The sequence below is a fragment of the Rutilus rutilus genome (genome assembly GCF_951802725.1).
Source record: "Rutilus rutilus genome assembly, chromosome: 11".
Taxonomy (NCBI): domain Eukaryota; kingdom Metazoa; phylum Chordata; class Actinopteri; order Cypriniformes; family Leuciscidae; genus Rutilus; species Rutilus rutilus.
Window position 1 is genome coordinate 17,056,848 of NC_140216.1, and position 22,370 is coordinate 17,079,217.

Genomic DNA, 22,370 nt, shown 5'->3' on the forward strand with positions numbered 1-22,370 from the left:
TGAAGATATTTTCAGAGGGATTTGTTAATAAATCATTCCTGGCCTGATTTATGTGACATTTTAATCAAAAAAATATGGCAACAATCTATTTTTTATGGCTATGGACAGTATATTTTGATTTCCTAGGTAATGAAAGCATATATCCAGAAATCCCTCTGAGTTTTTATTTTCATCTTGTGTGTAAACAAAATGAAAAAAGAATTTTACACCTGGCTTTATCATATGTTCAGATCTATCTACCGAAAATATATGCAAAATCGTGCATATTTAATTAGATAATGCCTAATTTGCATAATTAAACATACACAACTTGTAATAAATTTTTTTTATAAACTTGTGTAAGTAATCAACTGAGGAAGTTTCATGGTGATATCTATTATTTTAAAATGTTACCCTATTCACCTGTAGTGTCTCGCCTTAAAGCACAGATAGTTCCAGTCTGTTTGTCCACCAAAATTAATGCACTACCTATAAACAATTGTGACCATGGTACCATATAGTTGCAGCTGCATACAGCGTGAGGCAACTATTGTAAACATTTCCTTTTTACCTTACTTAGCTAAATGGATGATGGCTGACAGTCATTACACTTATCTGATGAACATGGTGATTTTGATAAATGAGCTAAGGCACAAAATGAACAATCAACTGTAGATGATAACATTTTTTTTTTTAAATAAAAAACAGCACAATGTATTAAAACCAGCAAGTGTTACAGAAATGAATATACATATATTGTTTAGTGGTGTCATACCCTTCAATTTTGAAGCGCACCATCAGAAGAAGACACCACCACTTTCGAATGGAAGGCATGTCCATCTGAAAGATGTGTGACAGTGATGAGGAGAATCTTTAGTATCATGTATCCATTTTCTTCATGATGAAGAGTGTACTGTGCACACAGACAACATGTAAAGTGAGATTTTTTTTTTAATCAACTAACCTCCTGGAAGTCAAACCCCACACCTGTCACAATACAAAGGGTATACTGCAATAGAAAAGACGGAAAACATTTTATTCACAATGTTGACAGAAACTTGTATATACTTGGCAAAAAAAAAACTGAGACCTTACCATAAGCATGAAAATCCCGCAGTCATTTCCACAGTTCTGGCGTGGCAATCCCTAAAAGCAACAAAAAAGGTAACATGCATGTCAAATAGATGAAATCCATTGCCATCTCGGTTACATTATGACATCTACATGATATGCAGCATATGGGATATAATAATATTTGTTTGGAGTAGCTAAATATGCATTTATTAATCACCGCAATATCATGCCCAGTCTTTTCAGTCCAGCTCCCAGGATCAATTTTTTGTGCAAGATTTACAGGAAAATAATAAAAAAATTAAAAGGATAAGAACGTACCCAAAATATATCAGTACAGGCTATAAGAACGTAGACAAAATATATCAGTACAGGCTATAAGAACATAGCCGAAATGTATCAGTACAGGCTATAAGAACGTAGCCAAAATGTATACAAGCTATAAGAACGTAGCCAAAGTATAAGTTGCTATATGAAAATGTCATATATATGAGTATTCCTCATTTGTGAACCTAAAAATGGCTCTGTACTCAGCATCACCAAATCCAGACTCATGCATTGCGTACTGTGAGTCTAAAAAGACCATCTCTCTCATGAGTGGCTTCATGATCTATAATGTGGTATTTGGTAAAAGATACACAACATTTTAAAAGTCATTAGAAAAAAAAGTAGAGCTAGAATTCACAGTTTGAATTTACATGATTTAACATAATTACCACTACATGTACTATCAAGTATCTTGGAACAGTACCAATCCCTTACACAGAGAACGAAGTGTTCTGGCCCATTTGATTAGGTCCATGCCGGAAACACCAACAAGTCTTTCATGTCAACATCCTCCTAACATTAATCATTATGCAGATCTACATTTTTGTAACCACATACATATTTTACTTTGTGCATACTCACTGGAAAGTTGACAACCAAGTTTTTTGGTGTATACGCTTCCATGTAGGAATTACATACATGTTCTCTATATACATGTCTTTACCCTATAGTAAAAAAAACAAAAAAAAAAAAACACAATTGAACGTTTATAACTACTTTGAAAGTAGACAATATTATGAAAGAATAGAGTAACAGATATATTATGTTTAATTTAGACTTTGGTCTTGTGTATATATAATATATATATATACTGTAGATGTTACATACGTGTTGCTGAGCTGCTTCATGAATCAATTTAAAGCAGGCATTCCCAATCTACAAACAAATATAAAACAATCATTAAAAAACTAATACAAACATGGGTTTCCCCTTCCTATTTTTAACAAACTTCCCACTACTGACCTGGGAATCCATGTATCTTTGTAACCCTATAGGCTCCAAAACTCTTCACGGGTGACACATGTGAGCCCTTCTTTTATAATAATTTCCACTCCAGGCCGTCTCGTGTCCAGAACATAGCTGAGCTGAAAATAACTATTATTAGTACAGAAGCAAAACACATGGCAAGGTAACACTTTATTTCGATAGTCCACTTTAGACATTCTACTAACTATAAGTAACTTTGCAGCTACATGTCAACTAACTGTCATTAGAGTATTAGTAGACTGTCTGCTTAATAAATGCTAACATTTTATTTTGTTGGTCCCGCAATAAATATTCTACTGACTAGAAGTAACTTGGCAGCTACAAGTCAACTTATTTTACTAACCCGAACCCTAACACCTAACCATAACCTAACAGTCTACTGACAGTCTACTACAGTCTACTAATACTCTAATGAGAGTTAGTTGACATGTAGTTGCAATGTTACTTATAGTTTGTAGAGTGTCTAAAGTGGACTATCGAAATAAAGTGGCACCCATGGCAATCTTTGTTAAAAGCTTCTAAGGTTATTCAGTCAAGAGCAGTTTTCTCTTTGTGTTCAAACATCAAGGACACAAACAGCAGCATGTTTTTTTTTTAAGCTGCTGTCGGATCTAATATACTGATGTACCTCTCATTTCTTGTTCAAATGTTTAAATAAGACTCACTCAAGGTCACAGACTGTCTTTGCTAGAATACTAACTGAGATGGGTATTGTGATAACATTTTGAGTGTTTATGTCATTTCAACAGCAAGATGTGAAAAATAACTACATTTGGAGTTTGTGTGCTCTCTGAGGTGTATATACAGAAAAGTGAGTTCAAACGGAGGTCTTTTTTGTATATTCTTGCATTCGAATGGCTTAAAATGACTTTAATGTTTAAACTAGAAAGACTTAAAAACGTGTAGATGATAAACTTTCACTATATCATGGTTACACTGTGCAATTACAGAGTGGGTGACATGCACACTGTGGGGTGTGGTCTGTATGGATCGTAAATCAAATATCTGTTACACCCATAACTAACTGTCAGATAATAGCGTGAGACATGCCAAACAAATCACATTTTAATAATTAGCTTACCAATTTGTCCTGGATAGGATTCAATTCTTTTTCCCAGGGCTTACACAGTTCTGAGAAGCCGAGGGGTGCTGGCTTGGGCGCAGCGAGGGACGATGGCTTGGGCACTGGCTCTGCTGGAACTAAAACAGAAAAAGACTATAAGTGTTCCAATTCATACATGTCAGTCCATGTTCAAAAAAGCTAACCCGCAAAATGAAAGAAGTTCTCAGCATTGATATTTCATAAGCATTCTGTCATACAGAAAAACAAAATTAAGAACTTGACAAGAGAAGAGCAGAGCAGAATGAGTCCCTCATTACTCACCAGTTGGTACATCAATGTCCACTGGAACAGTGGAGACCTTCTCTGGGGATACTGTATTTACAATTTACAACATTGAGTAATAAATGTGCTGCATTTAAAACAGAATGAATTTAAACAAATAATAATTACCCAACACTGCCTGGCTGTGCCTGTTCATTGTGACATCATTTCCAAAAGCCCTTTTTGTGTTGCCTAGCCGTTGTTCATTTCTGTACATGTTATGATGGTGTATAATATTCCTCATAAGTGTTGACGGTAAAGCCATGTTTAAAAAGTAATTATTTTTCCTCATTCTGGAAAATAGCTGTTCTGCAACTTGACTGTTTACTTTCCAGCCAGTTGTGGGACAATGTGAAGCTTCCGCAGGACATCACGTGGATCTTTTGTATTGTCCTCGTGGAACTGGTCATTCAGAGCATGTTGCTCTGCTGAACCAGTTGTTGGATGGCCTTCAGGGTCTGGAATATTTTTTTTTACAATTCAGCCAAGGTAGTGTGACCTTCAGTTTGTTGTCTGGAGTTGAGGGCCTTAACCGTCCTTCAAAGGGTTTAAAAGGCAACATTTCTGGTTCTCTAAGGTGCATGTTAGCCTGGTAATACCAAACTCTGCTACTTCGCTTTGCTTCGTAGACAGAGTCTGGCATGGCATAATTGAAAAGCGTTTTCTTTCTCGCGGGGAGGCGCTTGTCTGAAGTTTAAAATCATTGGTTCCCGTAAGCCAATCACATAACGTTTGGTTATGGCGTGTGTTATGCGCATGCTCAGCTGCATCTAACTTCCACTGTAAACACATGTAGTATGATGCGAAAACAAAACCATCGAGCGAAATACCTGAGTGAACATGGCTGTGAACGACTTTTGCAGATTATGTGAAGTAAATCTACGCATCCACGGTACAATCAGTGTCTACGTCACGGCTCTCAGCCCGCCCTCTGTTCGTTGATTGGCCGGCTGTTTTCAGGCCGGAGGAAAACGGAAAGCTATTACGCTGTCTCAGACTGAGTACAGAAGCGAAATGAAATTGAGCGGAAGTAAGAAGTCTGACGTAGTCAGGCGAGGTGCATGTGGGTTGCTAACCCACGTGCAAAGTCATATATGATAACGTTTGGCATGTGTTTCCAGGAAAGTAACATATCGGCAAAGTCACGTGGGCTTTCTGCTCGAATCTGACACTTTATGCTGTACACAATGCCGCACATAATCACAGCCTACCTGAGTTGTTTAACCAACTAAAAAGGGTTTTATCCTTACAGAGTACACTGAAAATAAAATGTCAGATAATTAAAGAGAAGCACCTTTGGAAGTTATTCCACCCAGGGGCAAACCCTTCAAAATAATGGCAGCACACACAAAGTAAACTATGTAAAATATAGCCTACCTGAAGCAGTCCAGATCTTTTGAAAAACCTTGTCGTATGTCTGCCTTGACTTCATTTCACTGGACAATCTCAGAAGGAGGTCAGCTTGTGATCCAGACGAATCTAACCCACACTCCTTACATAAGTTCCTAACCACTTAAAATAAAATAAAATACATGAGAGACATGTTTTGAAAATAATGGCTACTAAAAATAGAAAATCTAATAAATTGTGTTTTTACCTTCTGCTTGTAGAGTTCCTCTCTCAGGTGGTCTTCTGTTACTGTTATTTCAGAGACCTCAGTCGGTTTTGGACGACGAACTTTTCGATATTCCGTATTAATGACATGGTTTGATCTACATGTTTTTGGACCTATCCATGGTGCCATGGAACTTTAAATGGATTTTTTTGTTATACTTCAAATAACAAATATCACATCAACTAACAACAAATAATTGTTAAAATAGCTTAAGATTTACATAGTGATAAATGTAAACATGGATCTATGTCCATGTTACTTTGTTTGCCACACAATTCTGCAGTCATTAAAAAAAGTCTAACATATTTACAAATTGTTTGCTTGGCTTGAATTACTTGTTACAAATCCTCGACCAATCCTCTCCACTGAAAGTGCCTCCCAAAAAAATTGCATATCAACCTCTCTGTTGAAGTCTCCTGGAGGCGGTGAAAGGTCACTTACTAAAGAAATACTATAAAAACATTTCACAAAAGTAAAATCTGTGGAGAAATTAAAAGCTGGGTGAAACTGTGGGTGAAAATTAATACTAGATGATAACACTCTATTCAATGAAAGCATGCTTACCTGACAAATTGAAGGCCCCCTTCTTATGGAGGTCCATGATGACCACTGGTGGATGGTCCCCACAGTTCACACACGAATATTGATAGTCATGTTCTGTAAGAGCTTCAAAGTGAAGATATCCTTGCAGAATCGTATCAGCTGAGGGAAACTGCACCCCTGAAGTCCTTTCCAAATACTCCACTCTGCTGACAGCAGTATAGACCTAAGAGAGAAACATAATAATGAAAACCCAAATATACTGTACATTTTAAGCTGTACATCTTTTGATTTTTAAAAGTATAGACCAATTCTCCCATAGTAGATTTTAATTTTAAAAATAATAATAATGAATCTACATCATGGAACTACCATGAACAATACGTGAGCTGGTGAGGATTTTCGCCTTTTGTGTTATAAGGATTGGGTCACTCAGGGGTACATTGCCAGGGCAGTGCCAGGGCAGTGCTGGCACATCATTTCTTCTGGAATTAGATGCCTTGGGTATTCCTTTTCCACTGATGGAAGTAAATGTTGATGCAAATGTTCAGGAAGTACAACAGGTAACTTTTTGTTCTTCAGAATATATTGGACCATGACTTTAAACTTTTGGTCATCTTTTGGTGGATACGGTATGTCACCCAGATCAGCCTCATCATGTCTGTTTTCATCCCCTGCTGATGTTAGGACTTCCACTTCCTCAGTGCTCCGCACTTTTCTGAACAGTTCACGGTGTGTCTGAGATAAGTGCCATTTTGCTATATATTTGTGTATGCATGATCTCTTTGTCCTATGACAAGGACAATGCCATTTTTTTTGGTGTCATACGACACAATGACTCTTCCCAATCGACTGTAATATGAAACTGTAGGCTCATAAATGGAGATGTATTTCACTGACTGAGGGGTTCCAATTTTGCAGTACACAGACAGAGGTACATGGTTGCTGTTGGTAAGGTTTTGCAGATCAAGGCAAACCTTCTTTTTATCCTCACCAAACCACTTGCTGTTCACCATCTCAGTAAGTGTATCTTTAAACTACAGGAGAGGAAGCATAAGATGAACAGTATGTTATTGATTTAAGGTGTATGCACTGATATGCTTTCAACCCACTCCTCCATGTCAACTCCATGTTCACCGGGCACTCAGTGGATTCACAGAAAACATGTAGATTTTCCCCCCATATTTTATTTTGAACATGCAGAGGTATACTGGTACCATGCAATGATTTGTGGACAGTATAATTCCATTCTCCAGATCGATACATTAATTTTGAAGGTTGGAGGATGCTGTGATGTCCTTATGTTTACTTGTGTGCTTCCTTTCTATGTGCCTTTTTAAATTTGTCTTGTGCATGAGAAGGTGGCATAAGGGACACTTTTTCTTTAGTATTGCCTTCACACGGACCCTTCGCATCTGTTCACTTGGGGTTGTTGGCAGAGTGGTGGTGGTTGCTGATGTTAGAGATAGGTTGGTGTTGTTTTTTGTTGTTGGATCTGGGATGGTGGTGGTTGCTTCTAGTTATGTTTACCCAAAATCTGAATTAGGTGTATGGTTTCCAAAAACAAATCAGAGAGGCAGTTGTTTTGATTAATTGCTCAAATGGAACTGATCATAAAATAGCTTTTAATGCACATTTTAACTCCAATTGCATTTCTTGAGGGAATGTTTGAAAACTTTACCTTCATGGAGAACTGCACGACTGAAATGGCTCTCTAAATGGGTTTTGACCTTGTTCAACTTTGTTGACTGGAACAGAGCTGAACTACAGAATGGGCAGTGAAAGTAGTTGCAGCATGTGGTGCATCTCTCCAATTCGGGCAAGGATCTTCCTTTTTGGACTGATATGTGCATCTTGAAAAAGAGAGAGCCTTATTGTTAGAATATTTTGAGATCATCTCAATGAAAATATCCCTAGTGCATTTCTTCATCATCTGCCCTACAATAATCCTAACCAAATCCATAAGATCACATAATATTGGCCATGCAGAACATCACAGAAACTAACACATGATGGCGTTGGCCTTCAGATTAGGCCAAATTGTAACAAACTATTAAAACTGCCAAACGTCTTATTCATGATTGCAAAACAATGCCAAAACGACAGGCTAATAACATATTGTACTGCAACCATGCAGTCAGAGCAGTTTAATAATGAAAGATATTTTATACTTAACTAATAGGTAAAACAATGAGTATTAAGCAAGTTTCACTCTAATACAGTAAGCTACAGGTAAATCTTACACACATCATTTTGTCATCTTTTTAAGTTTAAATAATGTGCTGGCTAGATTTACTTATTATAGTCATTAAAACTCAACAAGGATTCATTAAATCATGGCCACAAATTAAGAACATCATAGTAATTAATAAAACTAGCACACAAATTCTAAATTCGTGGGAATTATTAATTCATAGTTAGCAGCTCTCACTTTGGCTATATAAACTTTGCTTCATTTAAAATAAAATAAAATAAAACTTAATTGAACATTGGTACTCACAGTCTGATTGGTGTCCATGTCGTCCATCTTAAATGAGTGTTTTTGGTGATCCAGTTCGATAGGTGGCACTGTCACAAAAAACTAGGGTCCTGGAACTGGGGTCCTGAAACTGCAGCCTCTGGTTGTGCAGGAATACCCTTCTCGAAAAAGGTACAAACAGGTTTCTACAAACAATTTCTTTTTAATAATCCAAACTCAGATAATCCAAATGTGAGAAGGCAATGTAACAGAGTGTCTGTACACAAACAATACCAGACAACTGAAGAGTGCACAGAACAAAACTAAATACAAAGGTTGCTGATGGCCAAATGATAAAGACCTGTGACAATTAATTAATAACCATTAACTAACAGGTGGTGGGAACTGAGACTGGAAAAACAGGAAACTTAATGAAAACAAAATAAGACTCTGTGGTAATGAACAAAATAAAAAAGAAACTGATTGTTACATAATTTACATAAACTGCATTTTAAAATGTATTATTAATATTAGCTTAGCTAATGCTTTTGGTTATGCCTGAAGCATTCTAAAAGTAAACAGTTCAAACCATGTGTATAAATCTTCTATTTAAAGCAGTTTATCACAATAATAATTAGTCACAGTTTTTGTGTGACAAGGTCATGGAGATATTTTATTTGAATTGAATGTCAAAAGCCTCTTGAATAAATTGTTAAAATTGAGCTTTTGAGAAATTATCCCATTTAAAGGTGCATTTTGCTCAGGTTGTGGCATTAAAGGTTGGTGTGACAGAGAGATACATTTTTAATTAAAGTATAATAACATTTGTGGGTAGTTTCCATTGAATTAAGATACTACATACTGTAGGGTTATAAGCTATTGAAAGAGATGCTTCCAGAGGTCATAGATCCTATTCTTAATATCATTAATTAATCTTTGTCATTAGGATACGTACCAAAAACTTTTAAGATGGCTTTGATTAAACCGCTTGTAAAAAAAAAAATAAAAAAAAAAAACGCTTCTTGATCCTACAGAATTAGTCAATTACAGGCCAATCTCGAATCTACCTTTTCTGTCAAAGATACTATAAAAGGCAGTATCCTCACAACTATGTTCCTTTTTAGAAAGAATTTAGACCGTACTATAGTACTGAGACAGCTCTCATTAGAGTCACAAATTATTTGCTCTAATCATCCGATCGTGGTTGTATCTCTCTATTAGTGTTACTCGATCTTAGTGCTGCATTTGATACTATTGACCACTTTAAATAGACTTGAAAATTATGTTGCCATTAGTGGAATTGCATTAGCATTGCATTTAAATCATAACTATCTGACCGTTATCAGTTTGTAGCAGTAAATGAAGAGATGTCTTATCGATCACAAGTTCAGTATGGAGTACCACAAGGCTCAGTACTAGGACCGTTGCTGTTCACTCTGTGCATGCTACCTTTGGGAGATATCATTAGGAAGCATGGAATTAGTTTTTACTGTTATGCTGATGATAGTCGGCTCTATATTTCTTCACGCCCTGAAGAAACTTACCAATTCACAAAATTAACGGAATGCATAGCTAAAAAAAAAAAAAAAACTGGATGACTAGTAATTTCCTACTACTTAATTCTGAAAAAAAGAGATTCTAATTATTGGACAAAAATCTTCCTCATTAAATAATATCAATCAATAACCTACAATACTGTCTAACACTTGATGGCTGCTCTTTCAAGTCTTCATCGTCGGTTAGTAACCTGGGTGTGCTCTTTGATACCAATCTTTCATTTGAAAGTCACGTTTCTAGCATTTTTCCATCTTAAAAAAATATCTAAATTACGTCATATGCTCTCAATTACAAATGCAGAACAATTAGTTAACGAGTTCATGACATCATGGCTAGATTATTGTAATGCTATTATGGGTGGTTGCCCTGTGTGATGCCCAGTAAATTGTGATCACATTTGTGGTAATCTTTGTCATTTTATAAAGAAATGTTTTTGAACTTTGTTCAGGGGTAATTAACCTGTTTCTACCATTTATTTGCACTAATATATTTTATATAGAAATCAGGAGTAATTGTGGAGTTCGTCAGCAGGGGGGCAGTGTGGCGCTTATTGTGCTGCCGCGGCGTTACGTCAGTTTGTCCCGCTTTGCGATCTTTCTCTTTCTGCTGAGCGAGATGAGAAACGGACGCAGACTTTGCACTGTCTCATTTATTTCTCCTGTTTCAGGTTAGTAGATTTGTAAATTAAGTTAATTAACTGAAATGTAATATGTTTACATGTCGCTGAATGTTTCAAGGTCCCTGTAACAACAAGGCTGTTTTATGAAAATGTCGACATGTATATATAGCAGCAGTTGTAGTTTCGCGCCCGGTGACGTCATCTGTGATTACCAAAGTCACGTCGAACAGAGTTTTATTTTTAGTTCTTTGAACATGTTTGTAAGGTTTAATAGTTTTGAAATGTATGATATTGTGTAATATGTGAAAAGCTAGTGTTAAAACCAAATGTTATATAAATTCTAAAAGTGGTTTAAAAAACAAGTTAGAAGTCTGTCAGCTCATGCATTGTGGAAGAGTAAAAATGATTGTTAATTGAAAATGGAAAATGCATTTAGGAATTAACGTATATGAAAGTGATAACATAAGCTAAGTTTTATATTAAGTTGAAAAGAGACAACTTACAAGGTAACAGTGGTTATTATCATTTTGATTTATTTGATCATATACAATTTATATCTCAGTAATTGCTGAAAGTTGGAAAAAAAAAACTAATTGTATTTTATTTTTGAAACTGTCTATTTCATGAGAAGACATTGTGTGTTTGTAACCAAGTAGGATTTTAATTGTGATTGTGTAATAAATCCTCTTGGCTCTCTTTCTGCTGAGCGAGATGAGAAACGGACGCAGACTTTGCACTGTCTCATTTATTTCTCCTGTTTCAGAGCGAGAGCATATAAGCCGTTTACATGATACCAGCCGGTACCTGTAACACCTGCACGCTTAATAAACAAACTACAGCTGGTCCAAAATGCAGCAGCTAGAGTTCTTACCATAACCAGGAAGTATGACCATATTAGCCCGGTTCTGTCAACACTGCATTGGCTCCCTATTAAAAATCTTATACATTTTAAAATATTGCTGATTACTTACAAAGCACTAAATGGTTTAGCTCCGCAGTCCTTGAGCGAGCTCTTAACACATTATAGTCCTTCACGTCTATTGCAATCTCAAAAGCAGACACACTCTGTCAGTTTAAATCTAGACTAAAAACACATCTCTTTGACCTAGTACATAACACATTATAAACTTCTATAATTCAATGTTAGGCTGCATAGATTAGGTCAGCCGGAACTGGAAACACTTCCCATAAATCCTGATGTACTCGTTACATCATAAGAAGAATGGCGTCTACGCTAATATTAGTCTCTCTGTTTATCCCGAGGTTTACCGCAGTCTGCCGGATACAAACCGTATCCAGATCTGATGAAGGACCTGCACCTGGACACGATGATAACGTAGTCCTGAAGTGTCAACTAGTCTCTCCCCTGTGAAGGCCTCCTTCCCTACCCTTTACCTCTGTACAGATACAACATTGTCAAAATAATTCCAGTTCACATGGCTACGTGGAAGCGATAAATGTATTATACATTTTTAAGGCCAGACAAGTAATTTGTTGAGGTCAATTTGTAAAGAAAGACTACACGCCTGCGCATATATATATATTCAAACGCGCATACACATGGACTAAACACGTGCACACCGTCAGCGTTTTCACAGGTTTGCGTTTAAGTTTGCGCAGAGATAAAAAAAATTTCAAAATTTTCAAGGCTTGCACCTTGGAACCTATTTCAAGGTTTGCATTCTCAGGCCACAGGCACTGTTGTTGTGCGAATGAGTGGGCCGGAGCGCGTCAAGGGTTTTCTGATAGAACAGTGTCGTGTTAGCGGCCCCTAAGTTAATAACTAATGATCTTTGCAACGGTAGTGATTCAATCAAAACTAACTTTAGCTGGACAATAACTTTATTCTAGAGCTGCTGTGAAGCCAAAACAATCTCTGTTACTTTAATTTCCTATTATCACTGTAAAGCTGCTATATAGCGCTATATAAATGAAGGTGACTTGACTTATAGCCTATGTAGCATGAAGCTTCTAACTTTTGTCTCTAACAAAGGGTTGCCCCAACTTTTCCTTCTCTCTCTCTCTCTCTCTCTCTCTCTCTCTCTGTGCACATGTGCGGAGTGTTCAGAAGGAGTGTGTGAGTGACTTCGTCGGCAAAAGAGTGCAGCAATGGAGTTGAATTCAGATGGATTTGCGTCCTTGACCACACGCCACGGGTGCAAATGTTTATCAGACGAGACAGTGTCACTGGAAGATTGTTTAGTAGCTGTTGGTAATGCAGTTGATGCGTCGAACATCTTGTCTGCATCGAGAATGAACAAGGCCGTTGTTATTTTTCTGAAGGAAACGTCTATGGTTGATGATTTGGTTGAACATGGATTATCAGTGAGAGATGCATTTATTCCGGTTTTGCCGCTGTTTAATCCCTCGAAGAAAGTTATCCTTTCAAATGTACCTCCGTTCATTCCAAATGATACACTTGAGCGCATTCTTGCGCGTTACAGCAAATTAATGGGGCCGATCAAAATGATTCCGCTTGGTTTAAACCCCCCAGAATTAAAGCACATCATGTCATTTAGACGTCACAAGTACATGATTTTAAATGCAGAATTTCAGAATCTGGAAGTTGAATGGTAAAAATTATACGATATTTATCTCTGTTGATTCAATGAAATGTTTTACATGCGGGAAACAGGGCCATGTAAGACAATCGTGTCCTTTAAATATGGAGGTTGAGAAGGAGAGTAATTCTGTAACGGAACAGGTGAATACCTCTGTGGATAATAATAACATTGCAGAAAGTACGCCTACTGATAATGTACAGCCAGATGAAACTGCTGTTTTATCTAATAGTGGAGAGGGTTCTGGTGTGCTTGCACAATATTGTCCCTCTGAAGATACGGATAGAACCTCCGTCACTAGTACACATGAAGGTGACAATGCTCGAGTTGATGAGGAGCTCATTGCTTCAGGGGTAGTTAGTGATTCAAAATACCCAGAAAAGCAAAGTGAGCTCGAAAACTCGCTAGTTCTAAGCAGCAGCCTGTTACAGGGTGATATAGATCTGTTGTCACAGAGAACTGATGACTTATCTGAGAATGACTCTGAAAGCGAATGCCCAGATACTGGAGAAGAACATGATGCAAATTCACAAGGAAATTCTGTGGAGAATTATCTTACTCCCCATTTAAAACCTCCTTTTAACACAGTTCAAGAGTTGAGCAATTTCCTAGACGCTACAAAAAATCTGAGAAATCCAAATTGGAAAAGCATTTACCTGATTTAGAACTTTTCGTGGAGTCTGGTGCCATTGCTATGCGAAAGGCGACCTTGGAGGAACTAGATCAGCCAAAACGATACAGGCTTAAAAAACTTGTTAGCACGGTTATAAAAAGTCTAAATTCGCATCTGAAAAAACATTGATCTTATGAAAAGTGTTAAAAGGCAGATGTGGTGGGTGGTTTTATAACCCTTTATTATTTTTGTCATGACTTTTTTTAATATTGGTCTCTAAATATTAATGGTTGTTGTAGTACAGTAAAAAGAAATGATCTTTTCAATTATTTAATTCTTAAAAAGGCTGATGTGATCTTACTTCAGGAAACACAGAACCAGTCACAGTGGTTTAGTGATTGGAAGGGTAATGTGCTTCTGAGCCATGGTACAAATGTGAGTGCAGGGGTAGAAATTTTGTTTTCACCCCGGGTTAGTGGTATTTTAAAGAGCTTTGAGATAATACCAGGAAGAATATTACGAGTAGATGTTACTTTAGGTGACACGTTTGTTTCTCTGTTTAATGTGTATGCTCCAAATAATGGTCGGGAACGTATTGCTTTTTTTTTTTTTTACTATCAAATGTGTTATCACACTGTCCCCAGAATAATATTGTTATACTGGGGGGTGATTTTAATTGCACTTTAAATCAGCAGTTGGATCAGAATCATAATGAACGACATCCTCCTTCAGCCAAGATTCCGAAAAGTGTAATTGATTATTATAATTTTGTCGATTTGTGGAAATCCATTTCATGGGCTTAGACAGTATACTTGGATGAAAGTGAACTCAAATAATATGTCTGGAGCTAGACCTGATTGTTTTTATACTGATTTATGTAATAGGGGAAGGTTTTTTAGGAATTCTATTTTGCCCACTTTCAGACCATCATTATATTTGTATGGCTATTTCTGTTAAGACCAAATCTTCACTTTGGCTCTTTGATAACGGGTTACTTCAGGATCACTGCTTTGTCCACTCTTTTCACCTCTTTTGGGATTCTTGGAGAGAGGAGAGAGTAAATTTCCCATCTTTGAGTCAATGGTGGGATGTGGGCAAGGTGCAGATAAAAATATTTTGTCAGCAGTTTACTGCACATACCAGGGCTGCCCTCCTGTTGAAAATGAAAGCCCTTGAACAAGAAATCCTTGGAGAAAGCAGTAACAGTGCCACAGGATCCATCTCCACTGACTCTTTTGAATGAAATAAATTTATTTTACGCAGCTTAGCAGAAGAACAAGGAAAAACTGCCCTTTTAAGGGCAAAGTTCCACCGCCTAAATAATATGGATTCTGCTACTGCTTTTTTCTTTGGACTTGAAAAAAAGCCAAGGACGCATAGGCATCTTCTTCAACTGAAGCTTCCAGATGGAAGAATATTAACAACACAAACAGAAATGAATGCTTTTGCTATTAATTTTTATGAAGATTTACCGTTCAGAGCCATGTAGTGGAGTAGAAGCTGATGTTCTTCTGAGTGACTTGCCTCAATTATCAAACAGGGACAAGATGGATCTTGAGAGCCCTTTGACAATGGCTGAACTTTCGAGAGCTGTCCAGGAGTTGAATCCCGGAAAGTCACCTGGTTTGGATGGTCTTTCATCCGAGTTTTATAAGGTTTTTTGGAACTTAATTGGCCAGGACATGTATGATGTTTTGGCGGAAAGCATTGAAAGAGAGACCCTTCCTCTAAAGCTATCAGAGAGCGGTTTTAACTTTGGTTGCTTAAAGAACTGGTGCCCCGTCTCCCTGCTGTGCGTTGATCTAAAAATCTTTTCAAAAGCTTTAACCAACAGATTGAAGAACTGTATAGAAACTGTTATTCACAACGATCAGTCTTTTTTTTTTGGTTAGTGATATAATTTCAGTGGCAAAAAGACATAACTTGGACATTGGTATTCTCTCTTTGGACCAAGAAAAAGCCTTTGATAGAGTGAATCACTCTTATTTATTTAAGACTCTTGAGGCTTTTGGCTTTGGTCATCATTTTGTGTCTTTTATTAAAGGGGTCATATAATGGTACATGCACTTTTACAAGTTGGTTGTACTGAAATGTGTGTTGGCAGTGCCTGTACACAACCATCATAAAATGATAAAAAAAATCCATCCAGTGTTTTTTTTTTAATCTTCTTATATGTTTTCCCCTGTCTCAAATCAAGCCGTTCGACCTTGTGACGTCACACGGTCGGACACCCCTCCCACGATTGTTGATTGACAGCAGCGTTTCAACACAGACCCGCCCTCGCTCGTGAGCGAGCTGTCATCATAGTCCACATTGTTGATACGCTGGAGCAGAATGGCGTCTAATCGATTGTGGTGTTCTGTTCTCTTGGGTGCAATAAGGAACACAGCAGTAATTTTGATGTTCCTAAATCCGAACCGCTGAAGACGCAGTGGCTGAGTTTTGTTTTCGAAGGGAATATTCCCCACGATCAACGTCAATGCTTTCATGTTTGCGCGAATCATTTCACCAGACTGCTTTATAAATGAGAACATTGAAAAAGGTATTAGCTCCTGTCTGAGTATGTGTTGTTTATGTGCCTAATGACTGTCATAGATCAGTAAAATCCTGACAGTTGTACCTAACACTGCATAGATAACGTTACGCATCACTGACAAGCCTACATTTACAGAAAAAAAGTTTTTCATGACCATTAGCTGTAACATCAATCTGTCAATGAACTAACGTATACATCAGTAAACACATAGCGTTCGTATCTCACTACTCTACCCTGCCAGTACATACAAAGATAGATCAAAGTGACATTACGTTAACCAACCATTCAGAAACGTCCTGTTTTCCGACTCCGGTTCAAATTGATACGGTTGCACAGTGTCCTTTGAGACTCCCGCTGCCATTCTTCAAAATATACCCTCAACTGTTGTCAAGGCAACACTCCACGTGTGTTGTTGTGGCAAAACGCCCACAGAACAGAGGGGTGGGGTGAGCAAAGCTCATTATCATTTAAAGACACATGCACTTAAACGGCGTGCTGAAAACAGAGCTGTTTTTGACCAGGTAAAATTAGTGTTTTCTTACAATACTAATGAGAATTTTTAATTAAAGTATATTACAAACTTTAAATTTTTCAATTCAATTCAATTCAAATTTATTTGTATAGCGCTTTTCACAATACATATTGTTTCAAAGCAGCTTTACAGAAGGTGCATTTCAGAAATGTACATAGAAAAATAAAGTTAGTTAATCATGTATTCATTTAGGGCATAACATTGCTGGCGTTGAGTCATCTCTTCACAGGCGTCGAGTCGTCTCTTCACGGGCGTCGAGTAGTCTCTTCACAGGCGTCGAGTCGTCTCTTCACAGGCGTCGAGTCGTCTCTTCACGGGTGTTGGGGCATCTGAAGTCTCCATGAGAGGCTGGATACAAACTGGAGCTGACGAACTCTATTTACCTAGAGTCCCGAGATGACAACAGAACAGCAGATGGTAAAGCAGATGGGAAATAATTACCATTGCTGCTGTTCATAATATTAATGCATTTGATCCGATTTAACTGTGGTATAAAAGGTAAGTATTATGTGAATGCTTGGCTAAAGAGATGCGTCTTTAATCTAGTTTTAAACTGGGACAGCGAGTCTGAGCCTCAAACAATATCAGGAAGACTATTCCAGAGTTTAGGAGCTAAATGTGAAAACGCCCTCCCTCCTTTAGTGGACTTAGATATCCTAGGAATGACCAGAAGCCTTGAATTTAGTGATCTTAAAGAGCGCGATGGATTGTAGGGCGATAGAAGATCCGTTAAATACACTGGAGCTAAACCATTTAGGGCTCTATAGGTCAGTAGCAATACTTTGTAATTGATACGGAACTTAATAGGTAACCAGTGTAGAGATGATAGAATATGTGTTATATGATCATATTTTCTTGACCTAGTAAGAACTCTAGCAGCTGCATTTTGGACTAACTGTAGCTTGTTTATTGAGGATGCAGGACAACCAGCTAATAAAGCATTACAGTAATCTAGTCTCGAGGTCATGAATGCATGAACTAACTTTTCTGCATCAGAAACAGATAGCATGTTATGTAGCTTAGCAATGTTTCTAAGGTGGAAAAAGGCTGTTCTTGTAACATATGAAATATGATTTTCGAAAGACAAGTTGTGGTCTAGTATAACACCCAGGTCTTTTACTGTAGTGGATAAAGTAACAGGACATCCTTCTAAATTAAAGTTGTATTGCAAGAGATTTTGTGGGCAGTTTTTTGGACCAATAAGTAATATCTCTGTTTTATCTGAATTTAATAGCAGAACATTACACGTCATCCAGTATTTTATATATTTAACACACTCTGTCAATTTAGATAATTTAGTGTTTTCATCTGGTCGTGATGAAATATATAATTGAGTGTCATCAGCATAACAGTGGAAACTAATTTCATGTTTTCTTATAATATTACCAAGAGGCAGCATATATATTGAGAATAGCAGAGGGCCTAACACAGATCCTTGAGGCACTCCATAGTTTACTGACGTTATCTTCGATTTTTCCCCATTTAAACAGACAAAATGGTAGCGGTCTGATAGGTACGATCTAAACCAGTTTAATGCCTGTCCCTGAACACCAGTGTAGTTTTGTAGTCGATCTAAGAGTATTTTGTGATCTATAGTGTCGAACGCAGCGCTAAGATTGAGAAAAACTAGTATTGAGATACAGCCTTGGTCAGAAGCTAGAAGTAAATCATTTGTAATTTTAACGAGCGCAGTTTCTGTGCTATGATGCGGCCTGAATCCTGACTGAAATTTTTCATAGATATCATTTTCTTGCAAGAAATAGCACAATTGAGCGGACACCACTTTTTCTAGTATTTTAGACATAAATGGAAGATTTGAAATGGGTCTATTATTTGCTAGGTTATTATGATCTAATTGTGGTTTCTTAATGAGAGGTTTTATAACTGCCAACTTGAATATTCTTGGAACATGACCTAAAGTTAAAGACGAGTTAATAATATTGAGAAGAGGCTCTTCCACTACAGGTAACACTTCTTTCAGTAGTTTAGTGGGTATTGGATCTAATAAACATGTTGTTGGTTTAGATGCAATGATACGTTTATTTAGCTCTTCTTGTCCTATAGTTGTAAAGCGCTGTAGTTGTTCTTGAGGGGCGTTAATTGAGGCTGAATCATAAGACACCATTAAAGATTGTACATTTACAATTGTGTTTTTGATGCTTTCTATTTTCTCAGTGAAGAAATTCATAAAATCATTACTACTACACTGTAACGGAATATTTTGCTCCGGTGATGTCTGTTTATTTGTTAGTCTAGCCACGGTGTTAAATAAAAACCTTGGATTATTTTGGTTATTTTCTATTAGTTTGCGGAGATGCTCAGCCCTGGCTGCTTTTAGGGCCTTTTTATAATGTGACTTACTGTCTTTCCACGCGATTCTAAAGACCTCTAAATTAGTTTGACGGTTTTATCACTTTACTCATTCCCACGCTTTTTTACCTCTCATGCGTTTTTAAACTAACGTTAGCTGACAACATTAAACACATAACGTTAACGACCAACAACAAAACACAGCAATGTCAGATGGTACTAACTTACATTGAAATACGAGCTAATATCGCTACGCTAATGGTGAAGCAGTACAAAAACACACACAGAGATAACTTATTTATTTTATGAGGTTGCAGTAAGCCTATGACCGTTACCCGTGTCCATAAACGTTAATTTAACTGACTGTTAAGGACTGAAAAATGTTTTCTTACCTGATATCGCCAGTATTTTTACAGACCACGTACGACCCCTTCCTCTGTTCACATTCCAGCTTTTGTTCTTCATTGACATATCAACTCAGATTCGCTCAAAATGTAAGAATTCAACAGGCAGATATAAAATAATCCAGGTCTGACCGAGTAACAGTTAAAATCAACGCAATCAGCAGCTGCTCACCGACCGAGAGTAACGGACGTATTTTCAAACTTAAAATAGGCGCGCAGAGCCGCACACACTCTCATTGGACAGTTTCCTGGAAGACAGACAGATTAACCAATCATGCTCAAAGTAAAACGGCGAAACAACCAATAACAACAGTTTGCGCGAGTTAACATAGTGGTGTAGGCTATTGAGTTTTATTTGCAGTCTGTATTAATATTTAATTAATTGGTCACATGACATGACAGTGTGAATACAAATGTAATAATGCAATGTAAACTGTTAGGCAAGCAGACAAAATTGTAAATTCACACAAAATCACATAAGGCAAAAGGTTTCTGCTGCACTGCTCTCTTGAGGGTGAAACTATTATTGTTAATAATGATAATAATTGTATTTTAACATACATTGCAGAGCTGTTATGATAAAAAATCATCAAATGCTAATTAATTATCATAATAATACGTTAAAAGGCAGATATTTTTGTAGTATGTTGTTTCAACGTACAGATCTTGTAAAAATTTCAACGTTGATTTAGAAGTGTTTTTGTTAACCTTTTTCAACCATTTAGCATTAAACCATATTTCAACGTTGAAGGTCGGTCATGTGCCGGCTGGGAACTGTTGAATTAAATGAAGAAAATTAATGATTTTCTTGATACAATATTTGGTAAAGTTGTAGAGGTAGACGATTTGTTTCCAGATGTGAACAAATTTATAATATCAGTGTTGTTGCAAAAAACAGTGAGCTATGAAGTTTTGGATAAAAAGAAAAGATTCCGGCTGAAAAAGATGGTAACGAAATTAAGGAGAAAAAAAGTGAATGTTTCAAAAATATATATGAACAAATCACAAGTGGTGTTCTTTACTCTGTGCTTTTTCTTTTCAGTTTCTGTCTATTTCTTATTTCTCTATATGGATGTGTGGAGAGTGGGATCATTAAATATAAATGGGGGTAGGGACAATAATAAATTAGCACAGATTTCAGAGTTTTTAAGAATTGAAAGGGTTAATGTTTGTTTTTTACAAGAAACACATACATACACTGATAATGAAGTTGAATGGGGATTATGGTGGAAAGGAAATGGCACAAGAAATAGTGCTGGGGTAGCTATTTTGTTTTCTGAATGTGTGAATATTTTAAAGGTAGAAGAAATTGTTAAAGGAAGATTACTATTAACACACATTGAGGTTAAAGGAATAGAATCTGTATTTGTTAATGTTTATGCTCCTAATAATGGTCCAGAGAAGCTGAGTTTTTTTATGGAATTAAGAAAGGTGATTAAAAAATATGATGATAATGTTTGTCTAATACTTGGAGTTGATTGGAATTGTACAATAGACTTTGTTGTTGATAGAAATGGGGAAGAGCCACATAATAAGTCAAGTGATGCATTCAAAAAAGTTATTAATTAATTCCAGTTAACAGATGTATGTGGAACGTTTTCATATGGTCATATTGATGTTAATTTGAAGAAGACATCCAGATCGAATTATTACTGGATTTTTTACATTAAGTTATTGCAGGATGTATCTTTTTGTGAACATTTTTAATTGTTCTGGAATGGTGGGAAGCCAATTGTGGGATGTGGGCAAGGCAAATATAAAATTATTTTGTCAAAATTATGCTTTCCACTCATCAGCTATACTGAAAGCAACAGTGAAAGCTTTACAAAGTGATATTGAGTTCATTGAAAGACAAGTTGTAAATAATAATTAAGCTGTACAGTGTAATGGGTTAAATAAGAAAAGACAAGAGCTGAGTTTTCTCCTACATGAGCAAGCAAAAGGAGCATTGGATCAAGATACTGTTCTATAAAAGAAATGCATGCTCCATTTACTTTCTTTTTTAACCTTGAAAGAAAACATGTCCAACAAAAGATGATGTGTCATCTTCGTTGTTCGGACACATCAGTTACATCAGTGTCAGGGTTCTGTCACTTCGGTCTAGTTAATTTCTTGGTTTTGTGACAGAGCTCTGACACTCCCTGTTTTGTCTCATCTCTGTGTGAGTGCGCGGTTCTGAGCGCGCTCGGGCCGTGCACTCACTTGTCTACGTGCCTTGTTATATGTGCGGGGCATGGTGTTTGGATCCCGACACGTCTGTCTAGTTAGGTCTCGGTTCTGTGTCGGGATTCGGACATCAATGCTCCGCGTGTTTGTTTTCTTTTGTGAGCGCACGGAATGAGCTTTCGCTCGTTCTCGTGCGCTCTGTCTTGTCACGTGAGCGCGCGCGGTTTCGAGTTCGCTCGAGCCGCGCGCTCTTCTGTCTGCGTGTGTTTTTTTTCTTGTCTTGTGCTGTGTAGCACACAGCTTGTTTTTCACTGGCTGTGTGCTTCCATGTTGTCATGTTTCGTGTGAACACGTGGCTTATGAGTTCACTAGCTGCGTGTTCATGTCTCGTTTTGTGTTCTAGTCCTGTTTGTTGTGAGCACATGGCTTGTCATGTGTTTCCTTGTGCCATGTGCTCTCCTGTCGATTGTCTAACCCCGCCCACCTTGTTACCTGCTTATTGATTCATTTTCCCCACCTGTCCTCCCTCGTTACCTGCTTTGTTTGCTCTCCCTATTTATTCTCCTTGTGTTTGCAGTCCTGTGCTGGTTCGTCGTCGTATCTATGCTGTGTGTTTCCCTGCTGTCAAGTCAAGCTGAGTCAAGTCTAGTCTATCTTGTTTTTCCCCCTCGGGGTAGTTTTGTTTGTATTTGTTTTATTTTATGCTTAATA

At 37.2% G+C, this 22,370-nt stretch overlaps 1 long non-coding RNA gene across 1 annotated transcript; it reads right to left on the reverse strand.

Moving 5' to 3' along the window:
- Positions 1–1,074: 1,074 nt before the first annotated feature.
- On the reverse strand, positions 1,075–2,462 carry LOC311299760. The gene is made up of 4 exons (XR_014629192.1): positions 2,341–2,462; positions 2,206–2,253; positions 1,960–2,023; positions 1,075–1,125 (listed from the first exon to the last, which is right to left on the reverse strand). It is a non-coding gene; the product is annotated as an uncharacterized lncRNA (long non-coding RNA).
- Positions 2,463–22,370: the final 19,908 nt, after the last annotated feature.